The 12,069-nt window shown below is 46.3% G+C and overlaps 1 protein-coding gene and 1 pseudogene across 1 annotated transcript in view; one reads left to right on the forward strand and one right to left on the reverse strand.

Moving 5' to 3' along the window:
- Window positions 1-12,069, forward strand: part of PTPN1 (protein tyrosine phosphatase, non-receptor type 1) — a 70,644-nt gene that overhangs the window by 10,164 nt on the left and 48,411 nt on the right. The window lies entirely within an intron of this gene.
- LOC102855008 lies at window positions 10,544-10,847 on the reverse strand (annotated as a pseudogene).

A 12,069-nucleotide genomic window follows, 5' to 3' on the forward strand; every position in this document is an offset into this window, starting at 1 on the left:
ACTTCAGAGCTATACACTGCATGCCATTTTATTTACAGGGCAGAAGCTGAGCTCCAGTGATTTCCCACATACTTGGACTTGACACCAATAAAATGTCACTCTTTGACCATGTTGAAATGTTAGGTCCACTTTAAAAAGTAGCCGTAAAGAATTTCCTTAGCATCGTACCTTCTAGCTTTGTCAGTGCCTTTAGTGTTTGAGTTTTGTAGGTTGATCATGAGGAAGTGATAAGTATGTTAGGTTATTTGTGGTTTGAGCTAATTTTAGTCTCCTGTTCACAGCTTGCTTTATATCCTTTGACATTAAAACTTGCTTTCTAGAAAGACAAATTTTGAATGTAGGACAGAATCTATAGTCTACATGTAACTCCATTTAAAAATATTTTTTTTTCCTCAGTTCTTTGGAAATTGGACAGTTGGAAGCGTTGTGATATTATTTTTAAGTCCTTGACTTCTTTTTCTTAGGGAAATCTTTACTTTTCCAGCAAATGAATTAGATTCTTTGAAAGAGGTTTGAAACTCTTCTTCCAGGCTAGTGGTTGAAGAGGCATAGGTTGGTGCTGGACGGTTTTGAGGAGGCTCGCGGTCAACTCTGAGCTTGATTGAAGGAAGGTTCTGCTGGGCTGTGTAGAGAAGACCCTGACACCCCTACCCCCGCCTCTTGGTTGTGTTCTCATTGGCTGCCACCAAACTAACTCTGACTCTGCCCTGTAATTTGCTGAGTAAAACTGCCCCATGAAGTTTACAAGGCTGTGACCTTTCAGAAGTTGGTGGTAGGCCTCTCTTCAAAGGCACCTGTGGGTGGATTTGAACTGCCGGCCTCTTGGTTTGTAGTCTAGTGCTTAATCAGCTGTACTACCCAGGAGTTCCATCCTTTCCCTTAGGTGACAAAGGGTTTTTTTCCTAATGACAAGAACAGGTATCTGGTCTCTAATATTGGTTATTTTCACACAGAACAATTGTGTTTCACAGTTTTAGTCCAGAATTCCTACTGTAACCAGCTCCCAGGCACATGAACGCCCACAGGGACAGAGAGAATAGGGCAGGAGGAATCAGGGCATCTGTACTTGGGTTCTGGTGTTCTGATTCTACATTTAACTTTAAGGAGTCCTGGTTGGAAACAACCTAAGTGCCCATCAACAAACAAATGGATAGAGAAGCTGTGGTATACTCACACAATGGAATACTACGCTGCATTGAAAAACAAGGAACTCATGCAATATTATTCAAAATGGGTGACCCTGGAGGACATTATCCTGAGTGAAATATCTCAGTCACAAAAGGACAAATACTGCATGGTGCCACTGTTGTAGAACAGGACTGACATCAGGGTAGGGGTTAAGACTGAGAAAAACTGTATAAATTATGTATACTGCATTGAAACAGATGAGGGAGAGAACACTTTAAAAGCGATATATGATTGAGTATTATGGTTATCACAAGAGTCCAGAATAAATGTTGCATAGTGGAGTGTACTCGGGCCGGTGGGAGGGGTGCGGGGGGGATTGTGTACCAAAGAAGGAATCTTTGTTTTGCTTTTCAAAGAGAGGAGTAGACTGGGCGGGGGGAGGGTTGGGCAGGGAGAAAAGTGCAACAATGAATGAGTGGAAATCCAACATCTCTGTAAATGTCCATTAAAATTAATAGGCGAACTCTGGTGGCCTAGTGGCAGGAAACTGCACTGCAATCCCAGAGGTGCACGGTTCAAATCCACCAGATGCTCTGCTGAAGAAGGAGGAACAATCGCCTCCTGTTCCAGTCAGATCCAATTTGACAGTACACACATAAAATAAATAAGTAAAAATTTAAAAAAAAATTTAAAAAATTAATAAAATAAAATTTAAAAAAAAAGTAGTCCTGGAAAGAATTCCAGGACCTGTAACATGTGGCGATTAGACCAGACAGTCCAAGAGCGCAGCCCAGCTAATGTGCTGTAGCCCCTGGAAAAAGGGGTTCTGGGCCAGACTGGGCCTGAGAGCACTGCATGGCTGGTTCCTGAACTTTCTCTTCTGAAAGTGGGACAGAACTTAAAATTTCAGATATACGTAAGTTGAAACTTTTTCAGCTCATTATCATACCCCATATAAAACACCTGTAAGGCGTAACTTAAGATTATTTTGTCAAATGACGGGAGCCCTGCAAAAATGACTGCACTTCCCTGTGAAATTCTTCTGATGTTCAGTGAAGATTATGGAGTCTTCTAATCAGGCCAAAATCTCCCCTCAAGGAGGAAATGTCCCATCTGATCGACATTCCCCCCCTTGTTGGTAATAAAACCCAACACCGCCTAGCATTTTGGGAGTTCTGGTATGTGCCTTAGGCACTGTGCAGAATGCTTCACGTGTAGAGCTGTTTATGATGTACCATAAATTAGCCTATAATAGCAGGAAATGCTTTAGGAGGACAATTAGGCATCTGATGGGCAGTACTCTTCTATGCCTGAGGTCTCTGGTGTCTTCGCTCTGGCTTTGCGGTGGTGCTTTGTTTGTGGTATTGGTTTTCCAGTCCGAGACCATGAGTGAAAAACAGTTGTGTCTCGCCTCCCACATTATTAGGACATAGGAACATAAGGCCTGTCGTTCTGACCTTTGTCTGATTTTCTAACCTCTCACCTAGCTGTCACACAGATTGGCCACCCACAGTTATATTTTGCTTGGCTCACGTGTGCTCTTTAAAAGGAAAGTTTTCATTTCTTGCCATTGCATGAAAAGCAGGTGAAATCACATAGAAATTCGGATTGCTGGTTTCTTTGGGGAAAAAAAAATAATCTGAAAATCGTTCTGCCTGTGCCCACACTCCCGAGTGGCAGTGGGTGTCAGAATGGGGGAGCACAGCTGTTGTCAACTGAGTGCACATTAGCTTACCACAGCCCCACAGTGGCCAGAGTGACTACTCACTGAAGGGTTGGTGGTTCGAACCCAGGAGCTGCTCTGCGTGAGAGAGGTGACATTCTGCTTCCGTAAATGATTTCAGCCTTGCAGCTTCTGGGAGGCAGGCCATTCTGCCTTCTGTAGGGGGAGGATGAGCTGGAATCTAGTCCATGGCGGTGCGTTTGCACTGACACACCGGCTCTGTTGATGAGCACTTGCCAGCCCTTGGATGCCCTGGAGTTTACAACCCAGGCAGATTCCCTCTTAGAATTGGAAATGGGTTAGGGTTTTTTGGTTGGTTTGGTTTTTTTCTTAAAAAAAAAATAGCTTTGTAAGTAGTTGTTTGATAATCATTACATAAAACTAAATACCAGGAAGAAGAGGTGGAGGGTTAGTGGCTTGTGCAAAAAGGTGGGAAGGAATTCCCTGGAGAACAAAATCCAGAATAAGCAAAGAGCCGGGCTTCTCCCCTATCTGCCCACCCCCTTGCCCCTTCATCCTTTGCCCTTGCTGTTTGGAGGAAGTTGGAAGTCACCACTGTTTTCCTCACCTCAGGCAAATGAATGTGACTGTATTTTCATCCCTTGTTTAGTTATTTCCACGAACTACTTTTTTTTTTTGATGACCCACTTGGAAATTAAATTGGGTGGGCCCTATGGGAATTGATAAAATGTGACTTACCCAAGTGCTTTGAGAAATCTGAGAAGTAATGTTTTTAATGACTTGCTCTGTGACTTGGTTAAGAATGATACCATGTGTCATGTGTCTGAACTCATGGTTAGATGGTTTCTTGATCTCATTCTCTCAGTCAAGGGGCTGGGGGTGGGGATGCTAGCTGTGATAAAACATGTGCATGTCAAGGACTGTGTCTGTAACTCTGATTAGCAATGGAAGTGCATACCATTTAGTAGAATATACTTATTCTCTGATTTTTCTGGCATGCCATCTATTATTCTGTAGATTCCTTGTGTGACAAATTAGAACAAGCCTTAGAAAAGGGTGTTTCTGTATGATTATAAGACAGGCAAGGTCTCTCTCTGCTGCATTTTGCCCCACCGAGCTGATTCTCCCTAGGACCAAACCTGTTCAGTGTTTCTGGTCCTCCAAGGCCTGTGGCCTGATGACATGTCTACTTGGTGCTTGGCTGGTATAAAGTTTAAAAAAAAAGAACAACTGAAGGTCAGGTTCTCCCCTAAAGTGTTTCACTCATTCTTCATGTGCTCTTTTATTCTAGACTATAACACCTTGTAGGCTCCAGCCAGCCAGCCCCTCAGCAGACGCACAAGCAGCTGTGACTTGACGTGTGCTCCGGGTGAGGTGGATCAGGGCTGCATTCTTCCCTTACAGTCCTGACTCCTGACCCTGCCGGCTCACCTGCCAGTTCATAGCTGTGCTTGCTCGCTCTCACTACATGGACCTCTTTTCTCTCGATCCCCTCATCTTTACTTCTCACCCTGTCACTGTGGCCTTTGGGTCCTCTTGCTTTCCCCCAGCCCTTGTATGGCTCTGCCCCAGCCCCTGTATGGCTCTGCCCCAGCCTTTGTATGTCATCCATTGAGTGCTAGCAGCCCTTCCCATACCCCGGATCTCATTCCTCTCCCTCCCACCAGGCTCAGGTGGCTCCCAGGTTCTGTCCACTAAACTTAGTGTCTCCAGCCCTTTCCCTTCTCTTCCTCATCACACGCGCATCCCCTACATATCCCCTGAGTGGGCTGCTTTCTGTTCTCATCCCACTCGACTTGGCCTGAGGTCAGCTGCTCTTGTTGGGAACAGCCTGCACCCTTTGAGATGCAGCAACTTATTACCAACTTCTGGGCCTTTCTGATGGTCCCCTTTGCCCTGAAGTTCTTCCTCTAGGGTGGTGGAGTACAGATGGGTTATTTTTTGGCCTTGACCTCACTCCTCCCTGTGCTGAAGCCATCATCTTAAGTGTCTTCTCCAGGAGGGTAATGCCTGCGTCATAGTCTGGTGGCCTAGTGGGTAAGGAGTTGTGCTCGCAATCCAAAGGTGGTCAGTTAAAATCCACCAGCTGCTGGTTGAGAGAAAGCTAGGCTGTGTCCTCTCGTGCGATTTCATGGCTGAAAACCTGCTGGCGGGTCAACCATGAGTTGTTTCCACTCACCTGCAGTGAGTCCAGGTTGGAAGCTTCACCCTCACCGCACCTCATGTAGTGCTGAGACAGGCAGTGCAGAATTCACAGACATGAACTCAGAAGGCTGTGTAAAGAGGTACACTTTTACCCAGGTGTGGATGCTGATAAAATCTCATCTGTGCAAAAAGCAGAAAATCTATTCTAATAGATTTTAAAATATAAAACCTCAATTTTTAAAAAGGATCTTTAAATACAAGCCTGCCTCACCAAGAGTAAGTTGGCTCCCTGCGAGGCAGCAGGTACTGAGGCTAAAGGTCTCACTTTTCCATTGTGAATTTTAATGACTATTTTTAATGCAGGTGGCTGGATTATGCGGTCTGTTTATGAGCCGTTCTCAGCACAGATGACTGTTGGAGCAAGTCTTCAAGTCAAGCACCTTTTAAAGTGACTGGAGTTTTAATCACGCCCCACTTTTGAATGGGCTAAGCAGTGGCCCTTCATTTCTAGGCATTTTGACACTGCAGATGCAAATTATAGATCCTGTGACTTTATAATTACTTAAATTAACATACAGAAATTGCCATCTTAAGCAATTCTGCTTGATTTCCTCTTTTCCATTTGTGTATTTATCAGATGTTTTCCTTCCCAATTAAAAGCTGCCAGAACTAGATCCATTTGGGCTGTTAAAATATCTGCCCTGTTGTCTTCTCATTCTAACTGTGAAGATTATATATTAGAAGTAGTTGTGGATCCAGTGGTTTCAAAGTGTTTGTTGATTCCTATTACTTAAAAGCAAGATTTGAAAAAGGAAGCGGTTTCCTGGCAAACGGGTAACAAAGTAGCGTAAAAGACTCTTTTCCTTTTAATGAGGAGGGCAGAGAGAGAGTGTGAGAGAGTGAGTGTGTGTCTGTTTGCATCTCTGTGTGTGTGTATGTGTTTCCCTCGGTTTTATTTTCAAGTCACTGAGATGTGATACCATGTGGCATAACAGCAGAAGTAGATGTAGGAAGAAGAAAAAGACTCTCTCACAGGCCTCTTAACAGGGTGACCACACATACCCACATGGCTCCCCAATATTGCACCTGTTTTCAAGAAGGTGCTGAATAAGAATAAATGATAAAAAGGCCTGCTTTTGCATGTGTCAGGGGCCCCGGCAGCTAATCCTCAGAGAGGCAGCGATTGCCATATTGGGGAGTTGCTGGCTACTTGCCTGTGTTCTCTTACTGTGTTAGACCCTTCTAGGTCCCTTTCTCCTCCCTACTTGATGGCTCACAACCTGGGTGGCTTTCCGTGCGGGGGCTGCCCTCACCCCTGGGCATTCGGGTGACCCACTAGCTTCCTAACCACATCTGGGGACATTGTTGCCATCTCGTGTCATCTCTGTCACCGGGTCTGCCCCGGACCTGAGAGTGCTGGACCCCTCCTGTGTGTATTCACTCCCGTGCTCAGTTTCTTCCTCCTGTGCCTGGTTTTTCGCCTTCATCCAGGTTGCTAGTTGAACCTCTCCTTCCCCTCCCCGCCCACCTCAGAGCCCACAGTCTGTCTCTCTCTGTCCCCTCTCCAGCCCTCCTACCCCATCTGCCCTTCTTCTGGCCATCAGTTTTCATGCCACTTCTGGCCTGAACCCCTCCAGCCACCTGCCTGTCTTCCCTGAGCCCGGGCTGCTAGGTGCTTCTGAAGAATGTCCGCATGTTTACCTTTTGAACCCCTGGAAACCCGTTCTTGAACCTCAGCGCTGGCTCCCATTCACCACGGTCAGGCATCTGTCTCTCTCAGCTTCTGGCCCTCAAATCTGCACCTCCTCTGCCTTCCTTTCTACCCTCTTCCTCTAGAAAGAAAACATTAAAAAGCTTTAGTTCCTGCCTAAGGCAGCCGTTATATGTGCCCTTGACACATGCCCCTGGCCTGTTCAAGGACAGTTGCGGGAATGGGTTGGGGACTTGGAGGTGTGTGCTCTGTTACCATTCTGTGTGCGCCACGGACACGTTCTCGGACTGCCTCCAACCACGACTTTCCCTCCAACCTCGCTTTGCTGCTTTCTTCTCCAGTAGAAATCTTTTCAGTAACATTCATTTGGTCACTCCTTGTCGAGGGCTGTTAGACGGTACCCCTGAGCCGCCGATCTGAGCACCATTGGACTTGGTTGGCCTCTCTTCACTCACCTTGGTGTCACCAGCACCCCTTTTCCTTCCCTTTTCGTCTCCTGCCTCTAGGTAGCCCCAGGGAGTCTCTCTGTGGGCTCTGTCCCTGTTCTGTTTCTCATTTGCGGTGTTCTGCAAGGGTCTGCCCTGGCTGCTCTGCTCTCTGACCTCGGTTCTTCCTCTCAGTCCCTTCTGTGTCTCCAGGAAGCATCATGACCTTGAATTCAGAGCATGCACAGACCCTCCAAGGTGCTCGGGCACACGCCTTTCAAAACCACTGTAGTTCCTGTTCTGCTGATGTTCTCATCTCTCACCAAGCCTCTGCACAGGGTCCTCTGCCTGGAACATTCTCCCTTCCAGCCTAGCCAACTCTCATTCCTTCTTCCAGCAGCACCTTTGCCATCTTACTGTAAGGCCCCAGTTAGGAGCCTCCTCTGGGTCCTCCCACCACCGCTTGTCCCGATTGCCCTTTTCTTGCCTGTGACCAGGTGGCCTGCCTGGCCTGCCTTTCTTTGGTTTCTGTCGTTTGATCTCTTAGTGCTCATGATGCCAGTTGACATGAAGAAGATTCTGACAGGTCACAGCCTTGTGTCTGAACAGAATTGTGCTCCACGGGGATTTTCAGTGACTGCTTCTCCTCGGGCCTTTCTGAGTAGACTTGAACTCCCACCCTTGGGTTAGTTAGCATCCAAGCATGTTAACCCTGTGTGCACCCACTCCAGGCCCAGTGTATAGAAAGGCCCCGGGAAGTCGTTCTTGAGTGAGTGGACCTGCTATACTAGTTGAATTGGATAGATACTAAGGCTGCCACTGTGGCCTGGAGCTCATGGCACTGTTACTAGTCACGGTCAGTACACTTGGCTTTGTTTTCTCTGCTGCCCTTTGTCTTTCTCTGTGTGGCACATCCTTCCTCTAGGGAGGTGGTGGTGTGCCCTTGCTGAGTAATGGCATATAGCTGGACTTCATTTCATTGGGCTCACGCCCAGCAGATACTGACACTTGGTAGAATTCCCTCTCTCTAACCTGTGGTCCCTATCCTCATCAGCTTCTCGCCCTGGGGCCCTGTGTAGAGCATGCCCCTTGAGGGCCTGGTCTCTGTGGTTGATTTGGTCTAGCGTTTCAGCGTGCTTGCCAAGTGTGAGAGCATCTCTGTGTTCAGACTTCATAGGTTTGGTAGCTGGGCCTGACCAGGGCTGACAGGAAGCAGAGGCATTTATTAAAAGCCAGAGAGTCGTCAGCTCGCAGGAAGCAAAACCCTTGTTAGTGTATGATTTTGTGGTTGGTGTTTTTGGTGGTCCTCTGTAACAAGCAAGAACTGGACAGGCCTGGGAGGCGTGTGTCAGGTCTCTAAAGTTAGATCATTTTTCCTAAGTTAATTTGCCTTGAGAGTTTCATTTGTTTGGAATTTCCTGAGATTTTGATCTTGCCAGAAAGCTCACTACAAAAGAGAGAGAAAAAAAAAATCTAGGCAGGTGAGGTATTTGCATCTGAAATGAAATCATTGTTTTTGTTTTTGACTTTTCCAACATGCTTTCCTTGGTTCAACCCTTATATACATTATTATTTATTTGGGAATCTCAACTTCCCTCCTATTTTCTGGGTCATAGGAAAATCCAGGATTTGCCCTCACTGTATGTTTATCTGAATGGACAGAAGGAGGGCAGGAAAGAAAAAGGTTTGTGAAGCCTTGTTCTTGCCTAGGCAAGCTTGGCTCCGTTGCTTGGGGCCGAGAGGTATTTCTGTTAAGAAGAAGGGGTATTTAGGGCTGGCGTGGCTTCTTGTTGAGTTGATTTTTTTTTTCTTTTCTTTTCCTTTCAAGTCTGTCTCTCAGCTAGACTTTTTGAAGTCACATTTAGAATAAAGGCCTTAGTGTTACAGTTTAAGAAACACTTTTCCTGTCACCCAGTTTTAAATGGTAGAGCTGTTAATGGTGAATGAGTCGGAGCCGAGAGTGTGATCCTCAGTTTTCAAGTGAACTCAGCTCCAGACCAGACCTGTGGCCAGATGGGGGGGTACTTTGCTGCCGGGCCACGTCCTCCCTTCCAGGCCTCCGGAGGTGTCTTTTCCTCAGCCCCCTGCATTTTGCTGGAATGGAGAGTTCCTCTCTGACCTGTTGGGCTCACTGTCTTCCATTCCAGTGACCTCAGAACAGTGGTTCTGAATCCTCCCATGTTCTTTTGAAAATTAAAAATCCCTGCTCCTTTATTTAGCAGGATTGAAGGGTTGAGAATAAAATAGAAATCTAGTTTTAAAGGCAGGATTGTTGGCAGGAGACTTCGAGAACATGTTGGGAATTGTGTGGAAAGCCATAAGCATTTGTAGCCCAGTACATTGGGTTCAGGCGTGCTTGTTCTGTGCCTATGTTATCATCTGTGTGCTGCTGATCCCACACAACAGTCGTCTTGTCTTGTTACCCCCCTTCCTGCCTGCGTTCCCCCCCCATGATTACCACAACTACCACTAGCGATTACTGACATGTTGGATCTTGGGACCACTTCCCTATAAGGACATCGGGCCTGTGGTGTTGGCTGTGGACATGGTTACCAAACTCTGTGGTTCTCTCCCAGGGTGCTTTCTGGCATTTGATTGCAAACTTGTGGTAACTGCTATTTCTGTTGTCTAATCTGGCTCTAGGTAATTTCTGCCTCTGCGCCTAAGGGCTCATCTGTCTCGGAGAAAGTACCACCAGTGTGCTCCTTAGAGGAAAATATGCCGAAAGTTCATCTCACATATTTGGAGCATGTTGTCAGGAGCGGATGAATCCTTGGAAAAAGCCATGATAACTAGTAAATGAGGGTCAGAGAAAGAAAAGACCCTCAACAAAATAGATACCTTGTCAACAAGATAAATTGACACCTTTTAAAAAAAAAACACACCCAAAACATAGATTGACACAGTGACAGTGGGCTCTAGCATATCAGATGTGGCAGGGTGGGGTAGGAAAGGTCAAGGTCGACGGCTGTTCTTCAGAGGGTTTTTTCATGGGTTGTAGTTGAACCTGAGTAGCTCCTGACAGCTATCATCTGTCATTGTCTGCCGAAGAGGATGGGTTAGATTAGACTCAAGCAAGTGCAAGTTGGAAGCAGTGTTACAAAAAAGCTAAAAGCCTAATGGCAGTGGCTATATTCTAGAGAAGGATTCGTTTGGGGCCTAACTTGTGTTCTTGATTTCTTTCTTTCCTTTTTTTTTTTAATTCCTAAATATCTACACTTTTATTGAGAGGTACAAAATATATGTAGCCAACACCACTACTTTGATTTGCAAATGGAATACCTCAAGGTGTTAAGACTTCCACTATTTTGTTACTTTATTATCAAGTTACCAATTTACAGAATTCTACAGTTCTGGAATTTTCTTCTCTTTATGAGAACATATGGTTGGACGTCCAGTTGACAACATTTTTAATATAAAAACTTGAAAAATAAAACAGAATCAACATACTCAGTTTGTCTTAGTCTTAAGGATTTCTGGATTTCATCCTGGGAGGAGGTTGGGGTCTTCCCAAGGCCTGGGGCCTTGAACATTTCTTCCAGTCCTCAAAAGTGGGCTCCTTCATTTTCTTGTACTCTGATTCCAGCGGTACATTTTTCACCTTCAGTCTTTTTTCCAATTCAGGATCCATTTCAGTCTTCACAGCATCATACTGGATTTGTGAAAACTCAGGAAGACCAGAAGACCCTCCAGCAGTCAGCAGCAGCACGGGAGCTCCGTACAGCAGCGTCTTGTTCTTACGCAAAGCTTGCATTACTGGAGGAGTAGGCCTTGCTGAAATCACTCTGTGCTGCCTGGCTCCCCGCCAGGAGGACTGATGGAGACCTCGCCAGTCACCAGTAGTTCAGACTTGCTTCTGGACTGAGGATGTCTTTTCACTCCCTTCCTCTCCTGGCCCGCTGACATGCAGTGCTCTCTTTCTTGTGTGCTTAATTTTTTAAAAAAATATTCTTGGTTTTAAAAAAACCAACCCCCAAGCTCTGCTGTGAAGTGTTTCTGACTCCCAGCACCCCTAAGTAGATAGATGACTTTGGGTTAAAGCCACGTCCAGTCTCATGTTTCACTGAGTACCTGGCTTGTAAGGCTCAAAGTTGATTACTTTACAGCGTGTCCCCTTGGGTGTTATTTGGGTCAGTTCACAGGAATGATACTCAGATGGACCTTTTTTGGCTGGCCTGAAGTCAGAGCGGTGACCAGGCGTGAAAGAACAGACAGTCCTTATACACAAATAGGTCATGCTTCGCAAGTTTGAGAGTTGGTCGTCTGGAATACAGCACCTTTTCCTGTACGATCACTGCGATGAATGGTGGTTACATTCCAAGCTGTCCCTTGTTGTTGTTGTTGGGTGCTGTCGAGTTGGCTCTGACTCCCAGTGGCCTGTGTATAACGTAGATGTGGTCCTGTGCCACCTTGACAGTTGCTCCTGGGATGGAAGCTTTGCTGTCCATTGGCCTCTCTTTCACTCACCCTCTACCCTGCGAGCCAGGGGCTGACATCCTGCCAACATGCCTGCGTGTGTGAGATGACGTCTAACCATCCTCACTTCCGAAGAACATTCCTGCAGTGTATTTCCAGGACAGATTTGTTCTTTCTTTTGGCCGGCAGCCCAGAGTGTACCCCCTTTTCTTCGTCAACCCTCGTAATTCAAAGGCACCACCTCTTTAGTCATCCGTATTCATTGTGCGGCTCTTAAATGCGTGTGAGCTGATGGAGGATGTCATGGACCAGGAGGACCTTAGTCCTGTAAAATCCAAAGAGTAATCCTGTTACTGTGCATTTGATTCTGACTCTTAGCAACCCTGTGGGGCAGATCGAAGCAGCCTCCGGGGTTTCGGAGCAGGAAGTCCTTACAGACTAGACCACCCGGCATTTTCTGTGGAGCGAGCGGCTGGTAGGTGCCGCCTGACTGGCTTTCATGTGGTGGTCGAGTGCTTTTACCACTGCTCCAGCCTGTCTCTTTAGTCGTCCCTAGAACC

This window comes from Elephantulus edwardii, unplaced genomic scaffold (assembly GCF_000299155.1).
Source record: "Elephantulus edwardii isolate Elephantulus edwardi_28Jun2011 unplaced genomic scaffold, EleEdw1.0 scaffold00015, whole genome shotgun sequence".
In the NCBI taxonomy this organism is placed as follows: domain Eukaryota; kingdom Metazoa; phylum Chordata; class Mammalia; order Macroscelidea; family Macroscelididae; genus Elephantulus; species Elephantulus edwardii.